Below are 12,048 nucleotides of genomic sequence, written 5' to 3'. Positions count from 1 at the left end.
ATCAAAACGAAACCCTTTTTTCCCAACTGGGCGTCTAATGAGCTGCTCTCTAAATAACTGGGCGTGGCATTATGCTAAATGGCAAACGAGCAGCCAGCAGCTTAAAGCGCCTCAAATGCCATTCGGAGATAGAAGGATTTTTAAGGTCTACAGCAATGGACATAAGGCAGTCAGAACAGACGTCAGGGAAAGCTTTAGAACTAAATGCTTGAAACTAAAGCTCTTAAACATAAAACGAGGATAAGAGCTTGGCTTGGAATATACTCTGCAACTCCTTTTTTATAACATTTAGGAAAAGTTAAATAAGCTTTCGAAATTTGTGGCTTTATGGTGCACTAAACGAAGCATCAAATTTACAGTCGCAATATGCAGTAATTCAGAGCCTACCTTTCGGCTTTGCCAACACATTTCCCGTCAGATATGATCTCGGCCCCGTTTTGGCATTTGTGTTTATAGTTAATGAAAACAGGCGACGTGTTAAGTGCTTTTGCTGTCTGCGCTCAATGGCCGGCTTTGTAATGAAAAGCCCCGCCCGATAGACATCCAAACACCTGATAGGGGATGCGGTATGTGTTCTGGTCATCAGCATAATTTAAGAGCTTTTTAATTTGGCTGACAAAATGCAGCAACAGCGACAATGGGGCTTGGTCAACAACGGCCATATAGACAACATTCATCCCTAGATACATTAAAACAGTCCTCCCCCTCCACTGCCCTGGAACAACATCTAAAACAAGCGCTGTTAAACTAGGCCTCGGCTTTTAAGTGGTCTTTTGATGACGTCGCGTTTCTCATTACAAAAGCTGAATCAATATTAAATTTATTTTAACAAGCCGAGCCGAGCCACTGGGTGGGTGGATGCTTGTTTGTTGTGGCTGCCTGTCATAACTTTAAAGGAGGAGGGCAAAGCATCTCGGCAAACAAGAAAGCAGGTGATTGCAGTAGCTGGCAACCACCCTGGAAATGGGCAACTCCCAATCCGTAATGCGGCTGTGGCACCCTCTGAGTGAGCTCTACGTACGACTGCCCTCCTAATGCCTGCATATAAATTGGCTCACGTTTCCTTGGCTTTGAGGATTATTACACTTAAATTAGCAACTTGGGAGCCGCGCGTGCAATACACGCAGCCGAGAGTGGGGAGTGCTCGGGGATTCGGATTGCCAGTCGGAATGAAGATTGCATGGAACATGCGTTTCTACTGGAAAGCCGAGGGGACGCCAGCTCCTCGACCATTGTCTGGCCGAAAATCTGACAAAATCAAATTGTTGCCATTTTTACGCATTTCATTTAATTTGAAGAGCCACAGCTACAGCTGTTGGTGGGAGAGATGGGATGTGGGACGCCGGTCGGAACACACCTGTGGGAGCCCGGGACGTGCTCTCGTTTTATGCCATACTGCAAATGGACCACTTTAAGGGCCACATTTGACTTTTACGGCCTTTGGGCGCCGTTCGGGCAGACCAAATGAAATGTGAGTGGGTCTGTAATGAGAATTTTTTGTTTTTTTTTCTCTGGTTCCTTTGTTTAACTTTGATTAGCCGAAAAGATGAGACTCAAGTGGATAGAGGACGGTACAACTCGTATCCCATTCGTATAGGGAGATGTACGCTGCGTATACGTAATATTTATATATGCATAAACACATCTCTGGCATTTGAAGTTGACTTAGCTGATTATTTATACACATGCAACTGACATTTCAGAGCGCAACAAAACAAAGCATCGAAAAACTTCAGCCCCAGCCAGACAACACATTGAGCCAAAGTGTTTGCGAGTCCTTTCGAGGAGCTCTGTGAAAGACTTCGTGCATTCGTGCTTTGCTTAAATGTCAGCAGCATGCGAGTTGGTGGGTTAGTCGTAGAGCTGGAGGGGAATTTGGTGTGAGTCTGGGTCTGACAAGCTCCATAGGAAATGTCAAGAATTTAAGTGATTTCGTCGAGCAAAGCAACGTTGTCAAAGCTTTTGGGGCACGCTTTGTGTCATTACTTAATTGAATGGAGTGCAAATACTTGGCTTTGTTTTTGATTTTTCCGTTTTTGGCTTTCGTTTTTTGGTCGTTGATTACAGAGCGCAGCCACAGGAATTTCTCATTATTGACCGCAGAAGTCGTCGTCCGAGCCCGACAAATGTTGAAAATGTTGCATTTCGCTGTATCAAAGCAAAGATGGAGAGCGAGATAAAGTTTGCAGAACGGGAAATGAAATTAAAAATCGTTTGATGAAGGCGTCTATCAGTAAATTGAAGTATTGCACACCGCAAGGCACTCGAAACATTTGCGAGCTTAAGGTTAAATGCAATATAAATCAATATCTAAACTGCAGCTCGGTAAAGGCAAAATTAATTAAAAAACTCAATGACATAAAAAGGAATTGAGTTGAAAGTGTTCTTGGCAAATGATTTCTTTGTCCTTGCTTAATGAATCCGCCTCTGCGTACACAGTGCCAGTCTTAACTAAACAGAAGCTCAATTAATGTAAGCAAATGAAGCTTGAACTGGTTGACATCTGTCATAGACACGCAATGGCTCATATTGCCGAGGACTTGACTTCATTAACAGACCTCAGCCGTGACGCAAAGCAATTGATTTGCCACTGGCCCATTCCACTATTTGTGCGACAGTCGCCACGAGACTTACAAATTTTCAATTCAGTTCCTAATTGCTGCAGCAATATGATCAACCAGCAGTAATTGTCTAATGCTTCTCGCTTCACTTCTTATAGTTTTGATTTAAATGAGCTTCGCACTTAACTTTGCATTAAGTATATTAATTACTCTCCCAGCTTTTCTATAGCCTAGACTCGCAAGAAAGGCAACTTCGATGTCTTTGTGGTTTCCTTCGCGTCTAGCTTATCGTTTAGTTTCTCACTTCATTTACGTTTGCTACCTGCTTTGCTTTTCGATTGTATCTTTCTCAGCTTCTCGCTTCTTCGATTCTTACTTTGCTTTGTATCTTCTCTATTTTAATTTTTCTCAAAACTTCTCATTTCGCTTCTTACTTGGCTTATTAACTTCTCAACTTGCATACTCTTCCATCTATTCCAGACCGTTGTATAAGCTGCATAATTGCTTGAATCTATTTTCTTTCTTTTTCACATTTCCTGTTTCCGCTAATCATCAACAGGTGGCGCCAGTCGCACTCAGCCATTGCCTTCAGCAAACATAGAAATTCTCTGCCAAAATATTGACTTTTTGAAGCTCAGTGGATTGGATTTAATGTGTTTATCGTGAGATTAAAATTGTTTTGTGATTATTTTGGTTACTTTAAGCCCAGTCTGTCTGTCACTTGGCGCCTAATTGCTCAGACAATTAAGTCATTAAAACCCATAGATGCAGATGCTGTCAAGTGCTTAGCCCTGAATTCAATTTGTATTTGCTGAGGAAGGGAGTTTGGCTCCTCAGCTTAGGAACTTCGACGTCGAACGACGAATTTCAATTGCCAGCGACAAAACTTTTAATCAAATTAAGTCAAAAGCAAGCCGGAAATGTCACTGACACAAGGTGACATGTGAAGGAAGTACCAATACGGAGAGACTGAGGGACAGAGAAAGGGAGAAACAGTGAGACTGCCTTCTCTTGGCGACAAAGTTTGGCTTGTCAAGCGTTTAGAATTGTTGTTGGTGGCGACAACTGACGCTGTGGGCAGTCGCTTTTCTGCGAATGCTAGATGCGTGTACTGCCACGCCCACTTGCCCCCAGTCCTCAAAGCCGCACAAATGCGCAATTAATCGAATTTCGTAGCGTTAATGAAACGAGAATCTTGTCGGATCATGTGGTTTAGGCCTTGCTCTGGTTGCGTGTCTTGGCAGCCGCTACCGCTGCTGGCTAATTGAATCAAAGCATGTCCCTGCCATATCCTGACCGTGTCGTGGCGCTTAATTGCAAATTGAAAGCATATTTTCCGTTAGAGAGTTGCAGGCGTTGGAGCTGGCAGTAAGGGGGCGTGTGCCAGCGGCTGTCAAAGCCATTCAATACCGCTTTGACCAGGTTGCTATCAGCTTGTCTTTTTGCGCCCACCTCAATATTCTTTTAGTGCTTTGCTAATTCGTTTTGGGGAGTGCAACGCCCCAAACGCAGAGAATCCTTTGACTCGCTCGAGCAGTGCTCAACGCTAAAAACAATTAATATTACAACCTGCAGGCACATTATATATATATATATATATATATATATATGTTTGTTACCCTCTCTCTGTTTGTACACCCGGCGCTTATCGCCTGCCATTGACAACTTTCGACACAAAGCGTACACGTACACACACAGACACACTTTTAGCCACTTGTTAGACAATCAGGCAAATCCCCTTTGCCACTCGTTCAACTCTTTGCTTTGTTGCTGAAATAGAGAAAAATATATATCTGTACGTATGTATATATATATAGCAACATACAGTTAAATAAAGAGTTCGATGGGGCGAAGCGATGAAGTTGAACGTGGCTGCAATCTCCTGATATCGTTTAGCTCTTCTTCCATATTGCCCAAGGCTGAGAGTGGCTTTAATTATCGCTTGCTTACTTAAAACTGAAACACGATTTGATTTCAGAAGCTAAGCCAAGCGATAAGCCTTCTAAAGCCTAATCAGATTAATTTAGTCTCTTAGATTATTAAAATGAATATTTAAAAATTACAGAAATCTCCCTCTCTATCTCTCCTGTCTGTCTCTATATCTTTTTCTCTTTCTCTGTATTTCTCTCTGTCTTTTTCTTTGTCTCTCTGCCCTTCTCTCCGCTTCTCTATGTCTCTTACGTCTTTATATATCTCTCTTTCTCTTCCCTTCTCTTTCTCTTTCCCTCTCTCTTTTTCTATCTCTTTCTCTATCTCCATGTCTCTCTCTCTCTCTCTTTCTCTTATCTGTCTGTCTATTTCTGTCATTATCTCTCTCTATCTTTCTCTTTCATTCTGTTTCTCTCTCTTACTCTATCTCTCTCTCACTCTCTTCCGTCTCTCTTCGTCTCTCTCTGTCTCTATTTCCGTCTCTCTTCGTCTCGCTTTGTCTCTGTTTCCGTCTCTCTCTTTCTCTCTTTGCCTGTCTCTGCGCTCTTCAGAATACTCTAATCCAGGCTGCTCTAATCTAGACTGCGAAAGCTTTAAATCATTGTTGCTTAGTGCGGTTGAGTTAAGTCCTTTTAAATAAACCATTTGACTTTCAGCTATTCTATTTTCATATTTTTTGGCTAATCCTCGAGCTACTGGTGCTATTCGTCCGCGCTTCCACTGTGGCCAGGCAGCTTGTTTGAGTTTGTAAAGAAGTTGGTGGTCTAACATTTCATTGGGTAGACGCAAATAATTGGCGTAGTGCCTTGTGGCAAGTTGTGAACGTGCAACTTTTTGCTGCACTTGGCCGGGAAGCAGATGCCGAGAGCTGCCCGACAATTGGGCGTTGGCCATATGATATCAATTAAGAATTTGTCTAATTAAATTTTGGTAACTTGAAACAATGCCTCTGGGCGTTTTGTTCGCTTGAACTTTGAACCAACGAGGCAGCAGGCGTGGCAAGTGGAGGAGCTGGGGTCGGGCGACTCATACAAAAGAATCACCCACTCAAAACTAATGAAAGTTGCATAGAGTTGCTATGCAACGGAGCAAGAGTAAGACTCGAATGGCAAGTGGCAAGTGGCAAGTGGCAAGTGGCAGCTGCTTGCTGCCTGGCTGCCAATTTGTAGTAAATTCTGCCAACAGCCACGCCCCTAAGATGTCAATAAATGCTGAGGCTGACTCTACAAATATGCGCCGCACACTTGACTAACTTGCCACACAGTCTTGAGGTTACACTGCAAAAAAGAGAGCCAACTAACTGACTGCCCCATCGAAAAATGCACTTTAGAGGAACCTTTTACAGATGCCAATTAGGCAAAAACGCTGCACTTTGGGGCCCTGTTTGACATGGTTGCTTATTTTTACTACTGCCCACCCACACACACACACACATAAGCATGTGCATATCCATGTACCCATTAAAAGTTCGTATTGGGGCTCCCCAGTCGTCTCCTTTGGTCAGCGCTGGGTCAGGTCGAGTGTTTGTCGGCTTGCTGCTAATGAAGTTACTCTCAGAGCAGACGATAACAAATAAAATGCGGTTGACAGACTTTTCCGGTAATCAGAGGATGCTTAAAAAGCTTCAATACCTTCCTGCCAAGTCCAATAAGTGCTTCAAGTGTGAACAGTTGAGGCACAAGCTTCAGCTCTTTGCTGTGTGGCTCAAGCGAACATAAATTGATTTCAATAAATATTTACTTTGAGAGATAATATTTAATTTAATTTAATATTTATATTTATATATATTCTGATATTTAATAATTTTAATTTCCTTTCAAAACTAATCAAGAACTTTTCTCTTATCGTTCAATATTTTGTAACTTTTCAAGCTTAAAATACTTAACAACAGCTTGCTAAGTTTTGTTATCAGTTTATCGTTTCTCTTTTTGTTTTTGTTTTATGTTACAATAAATTGCCACGTTTGGCAGCCGGTAAGAAATGTGTCTTTTGTACTGGAAGCAACGAGCATATGCTGGGTTCCATCAAAATGAAATCAACTCATGTTTTATGGATCAATGCGAGTGGAACGATGAATGCAATGCGGCTCTAACGAGTTTTTGGACTGACTCGGTAGTCAGCTCGGTAGGGGGAGTCTGACTTTTGCATAAATATTCCCTCAAGTGGCGCATCGATCGAGTTTACGGCATGGGAATTTGCTGCCTCGGCTGGCCAAAGGCTAAACCAACAAGCCGATGCCAACATGTTGTGATTTTCATATTTGCGTGCGACTGGAGCAGAGACAATGCGTGCCACTGGCAGCTAGTGTGGCAGTGGCAGTGGCAGTGGCAGTGACAGTGGCAACAACTGACTAAGTTGTCTCACGGGGCAGCCCGTTGAGGAACATTTGACGAGTGGCAACCAGAGTCGCCGACGTTGGCAATAAACGAACTTTGGCTTTGATTTTGATTTTGTGCAAACTAGCAAAAGGCTGGCCAGTCGCTCCAGCTCCAGCTCCAGCTCTAGCTACAGCAGCAACTCCAGCTGCAGTGTAAAAAGACAGTTCCCAAGAGAAGACAAGACACGAAACAAAAACACAACTTGGCGAGCAAAAATATGCAAATGCCTCAATGCATCAGTTGGAGGTGGGAACTGATGCTGCTGCTTGGCCGGTAACTCCTACTGTCTAGCAATCTAACAACCATATTTGGCCACTCCAACTTGACAGTCAACAAAAGCTGCCCCAAACAGTGTCCCCAGCGGACCAGCAGACACAACGAAGCTTTTTAGACCAGTTGGCTTTTGACTTGGGCACTTTTTACTGAAGGAAGGCGTGTAGAATAACTTGCTGTCAACGTGAAGAGGATAACAAAACCTTAAATTGAAGAAGCATGCTTACGTCATATGTGCAACAGGACTGTGAATCTACAGTTTGATAAAATGTTTTATAAAAAAATATTATTTACTACTATTAATATTATTATAATAACTCACAAGTATCAAATAGAGCTGCTACTGAAGGGATAAATATCACTAAGATTTTATAGCATTTTAAGATAGAAGACAAAGAATCTAATTTTTTCTTACTTTACACTATTTGATCTGTGTTTTATTTACATCATAATCAATATCACAATAGATGAACTTTCTGAGTTTGTTAATGATTTGAATATGCAACTCGTATGAATAAACCATTTAAAGGAATTTTTCACATATTCATTCTATTTCTATTTTGTTTAGTTTTAACTTTTGCAGTTAATATAGTAAGATATACTCAATCAGATGATAGAGTATCAAGTCTTCATAGTGCACTTGCATGAGAATTCTTGCAGTGTTTTGTTTTCATGTTGGATTCTTCTGCAAATTCTCTGCGGCATGCAATTTTCGCTTATGTATTCAACAGTCTGCGTGTGTGTGTGTGTGTGTGTGTGCGTGTGTTGCAAGTGCCTAACTTGATTTACTACTCAAAACCCACAACTCCATTTAGTCTGTCAATATGTCGATTTTGACCGCCTCGTTTCCCTTCTCGCTTTTGGCCACTTTTTGCTGGCTGTTGCCTTTTTACTTTTTCCTTTTCTTTTTCTTTTTTATGCCAATCGCATGGAAAATGCGCGTTTTGGTTACAACAAGCAACGGCAGCAGCAGCAACAACAATCATCAGACAGCAACAACTTTTGCTTTTCGTCGTGGCTTTGTTGTTGCTTGGCTAGCTAGAGCTACCAGACCAGACCAGACCAGACCAGCCCAGCCCAGCTCTGAGCTCAGTCCCTCACCACGTCGAAGCCCCAATTTTGTCCACCTCTTCTCGGCCATAATTGACTGGCTGTAAAATTCTTGTCATTTTTTGTGCTGCCATTTGGGTGGCTCTCGGATTTTGTTTGCTTCGTGTGGTTGCCATGTACGGGGCGTGATTTGTGGGCGTAACACTTTACTGTCTGTCTTGCTGTTGGCTTGTCTGCCAGCCACACTCGAAGGAGCTGACCTTTTGTTGTCTAGCGCTCACCGGTTGCGGCCTGAGAACATTTAGCCAAGCTAATGGCTTGCATTTTTGCCTCTCAAAACAATGTGTACAGTAAAAACTGGCGTACGGACGTAGATCCGTACGGCATTGTGATGGACATTCTAAAAGCTCTTCATAAAAATTGATTATTTAATCTTGGAGTTTTGAAAATATAACAGAAAAGCTGGATAGTTGAGACGATAGGTTAAGATTATATATATTTATAGCTTAATTGGTTGATGATATTTGTATGTTTGTTAAATTTAAAGTTAAATTTAAATAGTTTAAATATATAGAAGATGACGTGATCCATTAGGTTTTCGCTATGCTGCTGACTAAACCAGAGCATTTTTAGATATTAACTTAACGCTCTATACACTACATTTCGAAGAGAATTGCTAGTTAAATAAAAATAAAAATAAATATATTACTAGAACAAGCGCCTTCTCGAAAACTTGTTATAAGCCTTTCAAGCTTTGTCCCACTGTGAATACTTAAGGCAATCATAACAGTACATAACTGTTGATCGCTTCATTTCCAATTGTCAGTCAGCTACCAGAGCTGCGACATCAACATCAACATCAACATTATCATCTTCATTATTAAAATGCTGCTGCAAGAGCTTGTGGTTGGGGCTGGGGTTTTATGAAGCGTTTTTGAAGTTGTTTGGACTGTCACCCCATTCAAAAGGAAGAGAGGCGTGGAGGAGAGCGGGCTGAGAGCGAGAGCAACAGCATGAGGAACAAGCTCATGTTAAATTGCTAGCTGTCCATTGTAGTCGTAGCTGTTAGTTTAACGCTCATGGGACTTACTAAAAATTTGAATAATAATTTTATTTGTTTGCATTTGCATATGTCCCTCGGTTGGTTCGGTCTGCTTCTTATTTTTTTGCTTGTTTCGTATCCTGTTCCCCGTTGGCCGTTGTGACTGACGCTGTTTGCTTACAATGTGCCAGGCATTTAAGCCATTTGACTTTTGGCCATCAAGTTGTTAACATGTGTTGACTGTGAGTCCGAGTACGAGAGAGTGAGGCGGGGAGAGGGGACTAACTAGTCAAGTGACTTCAGTTTATTTATTCATGCACTTGGTGAGGCATTCACTGTTGACGTCTGCTTTAGCTTCGGCTTCGGCTTCAGGTTCATTTCAGACCTGGTCAGTTCCAACCCGGCTAATTGGCCGGCCCTTGTCTTCTGGCCAATCAAAGCTCAAGCGTCTGTCTGGCTGTCTTCTTTGCATTATTTACTACAGTGCCTGGACTGCGGTATCCTGTTTCTGTACCCTGGTCAAATCAGTGCGTGCCATTGTTGTTTGTCTTTCAACTGTCTAAAGCTCACCCACTCTGAAGCACTCTTGCTCCATCGCCCGCCTCAACTAAATTGAGCGTGCTCTGCACTTGAACTGACTTTACTTTCGATGCCAGCCAAACTTATTGAGCTCTGTGGCTGTTATCCAAATGTCTCCAGCTCTCTCTCTCTCTCTCTCTTCCTCTCATCGGCTTGGGCAAATATACACATCCAGATGCAAATGAGCTGTCGTCTCCGGGCCATGCACTTGGTACATTTATTGAAAATGTAAGTGCTAATATTTGGACAGCAAAAACCGTAGCTTAATTGCAAAACATGTTGTCTTGCCGGACTCATAGCTGTATTAGCATTCAGGACCATCACATTCGATGATAAAGTCAAGTTATGTTGTTACAAATTGGTAGGTGATTTGTTTGCAAATGACTTGCGCATTTCTCGTTTATTAATTAAAGAAGCCTTAAGCAGCTTGAATATCTATATATGTGTTGTTGTATTTGTATGTTGTTAATATTTGTTTGTATAATCCTGTTAAATTGAAGATTGTGTGCCAAGGCGATCCTTCTATAGAACAATTACAATTATTGAATTTGTATTCTAACCTTTCGAATATAATTTAATAATACCAGAAATATTTTACAGCCAGTACCACTGCTGCTCAGTAGAGGTAAAAATTTGCAATTTGCTGCTTGCAATTGGCGACCTGCTGTTGCTGCCGCTGCTGCTACTGCTTGCTTATCCTGCCCCTGGGATTGATGTTAAGTGCAAATTAAGCATACGTCACGTGGACAACAGCAGAGAGGGCAGCGTTTGCCAGGTGCTTGACTCGCAGCTGACTAATGGAAAAAAATCATGTGAAGTAGCCTGGGAACAATGTCTGAAAGCATTTTCCAAGTGACATGCAACCAAATTGCAACTTAAAAGCGAAAAAGACAAGTAAAGCGGCAAACAGAGCTCCCACCTATACACGAACCTATATATAGTATATATATATATAAATTTGCTATCCCTGTGGGGTGGGTGTGCCAATGCACAGACTATACGACTATCTGACTAACTGACTATTCAACTGTCTCTAGACTGTCGTCGTCTATTCTGGGATACACTTGCAGAGCGGGCATGCAAATGGGCTTGCTTATGCAATATGTAACGCCTGGAATCCGAGATTGATGTCGTTTACTTTTAAGTTGGAGATGAAGAAGTTGTTAATGCAGAAAAAAGTATTTATAATTCTATTGAATATGATACAATTCCTTTGCTGATCAACTCTAATCACACGATATACAGATATATATTTATTAATTCCATTCGGCAGTGTGATTGAATAAATGAGCAGAAGGCAGCCGATAAATATAATATCACTTAATAATTTATTAATTTTAAGCAACTTGACTACTTCATAGATCTTAATAGCACACCCTTTGTAGAGCTGTAAGGGTATTCTTATTTTGATATCCTTTGGCGGACAAGTTCTTGGCTCATGCTTTGTATAATTTGGCGAGAGCCAGATGGCTTTTGGGGCTGGGAGCGCAGCGGGTTTTCCTTTTTAATGCAATTAGTGAGCGCTGCAAAACATTAGGCGATAGACACACACACACAGAGACAATCACACATATACATAAAAATGTTATATACACATACAAATTGTACCATAAAGAACTGAGAAGTTTTGTGTATATATATGTTATTTTTTGTCGCTCAGCTCTCGTAATTGACGCTGAAAGGCAGCGCAAATGAAGTCAACGCCAAAATGTTGTAAAATTTTGGGCAAATGCAATTACTTAATCAGCATTCAGAAGCAGACAACAACTGAGCACAGCTCCAGATAAACAACACAAATTGTCGAAGGAAGGGGCGTGGCACATACGTACAACATACATACATACGTATGGAAGCAAATATGCATATAAAAAGCGATTGCAACTTAAAATCTATTTATCTCAAGTGGTTTGCACAAGCGTCTTCAAGTCAGCACTGAGAGCTGAGAAAAGAGGGCGAGAGAAGGGGAAACTAGAAAGCAAATGCGTATCCTGTATGGTATCCTGTTCGTGCGTCCTTGTTGTTGATGATAAAATGTGTTTGACTAATTGAAAATTTGCATAAAATCAGACTCTCAGCAGAGGCCGGACAAATATTGGCATTTGGTTTACTTCAAAGATGCAGCCAGTCAAGATTTCAATTCCCATGTCTGCTTGTGCGTAAGTGTGCGTGTGTGTGTGAGTGTCTTTATTTATGCTGGTCAAAACTTAAATATTAAAAATTAAATTAAAGTTCGCAA

This window comes from Drosophila hydei, unplaced genomic scaffold (genome assembly GCF_003285905.1).
Source record: "Drosophila hydei strain 15085-1641.00,03,60 unplaced genomic scaffold, DhydRS2 tig00000063-arrow-pilon, whole genome shotgun sequence".
NCBI classification, from domain to species: domain Eukaryota; kingdom Metazoa; phylum Arthropoda; class Insecta; order Diptera; family Drosophilidae; genus Drosophila; species Drosophila hydei.
Note: the sequence above shows the minus strand (reverse complement) of the source record.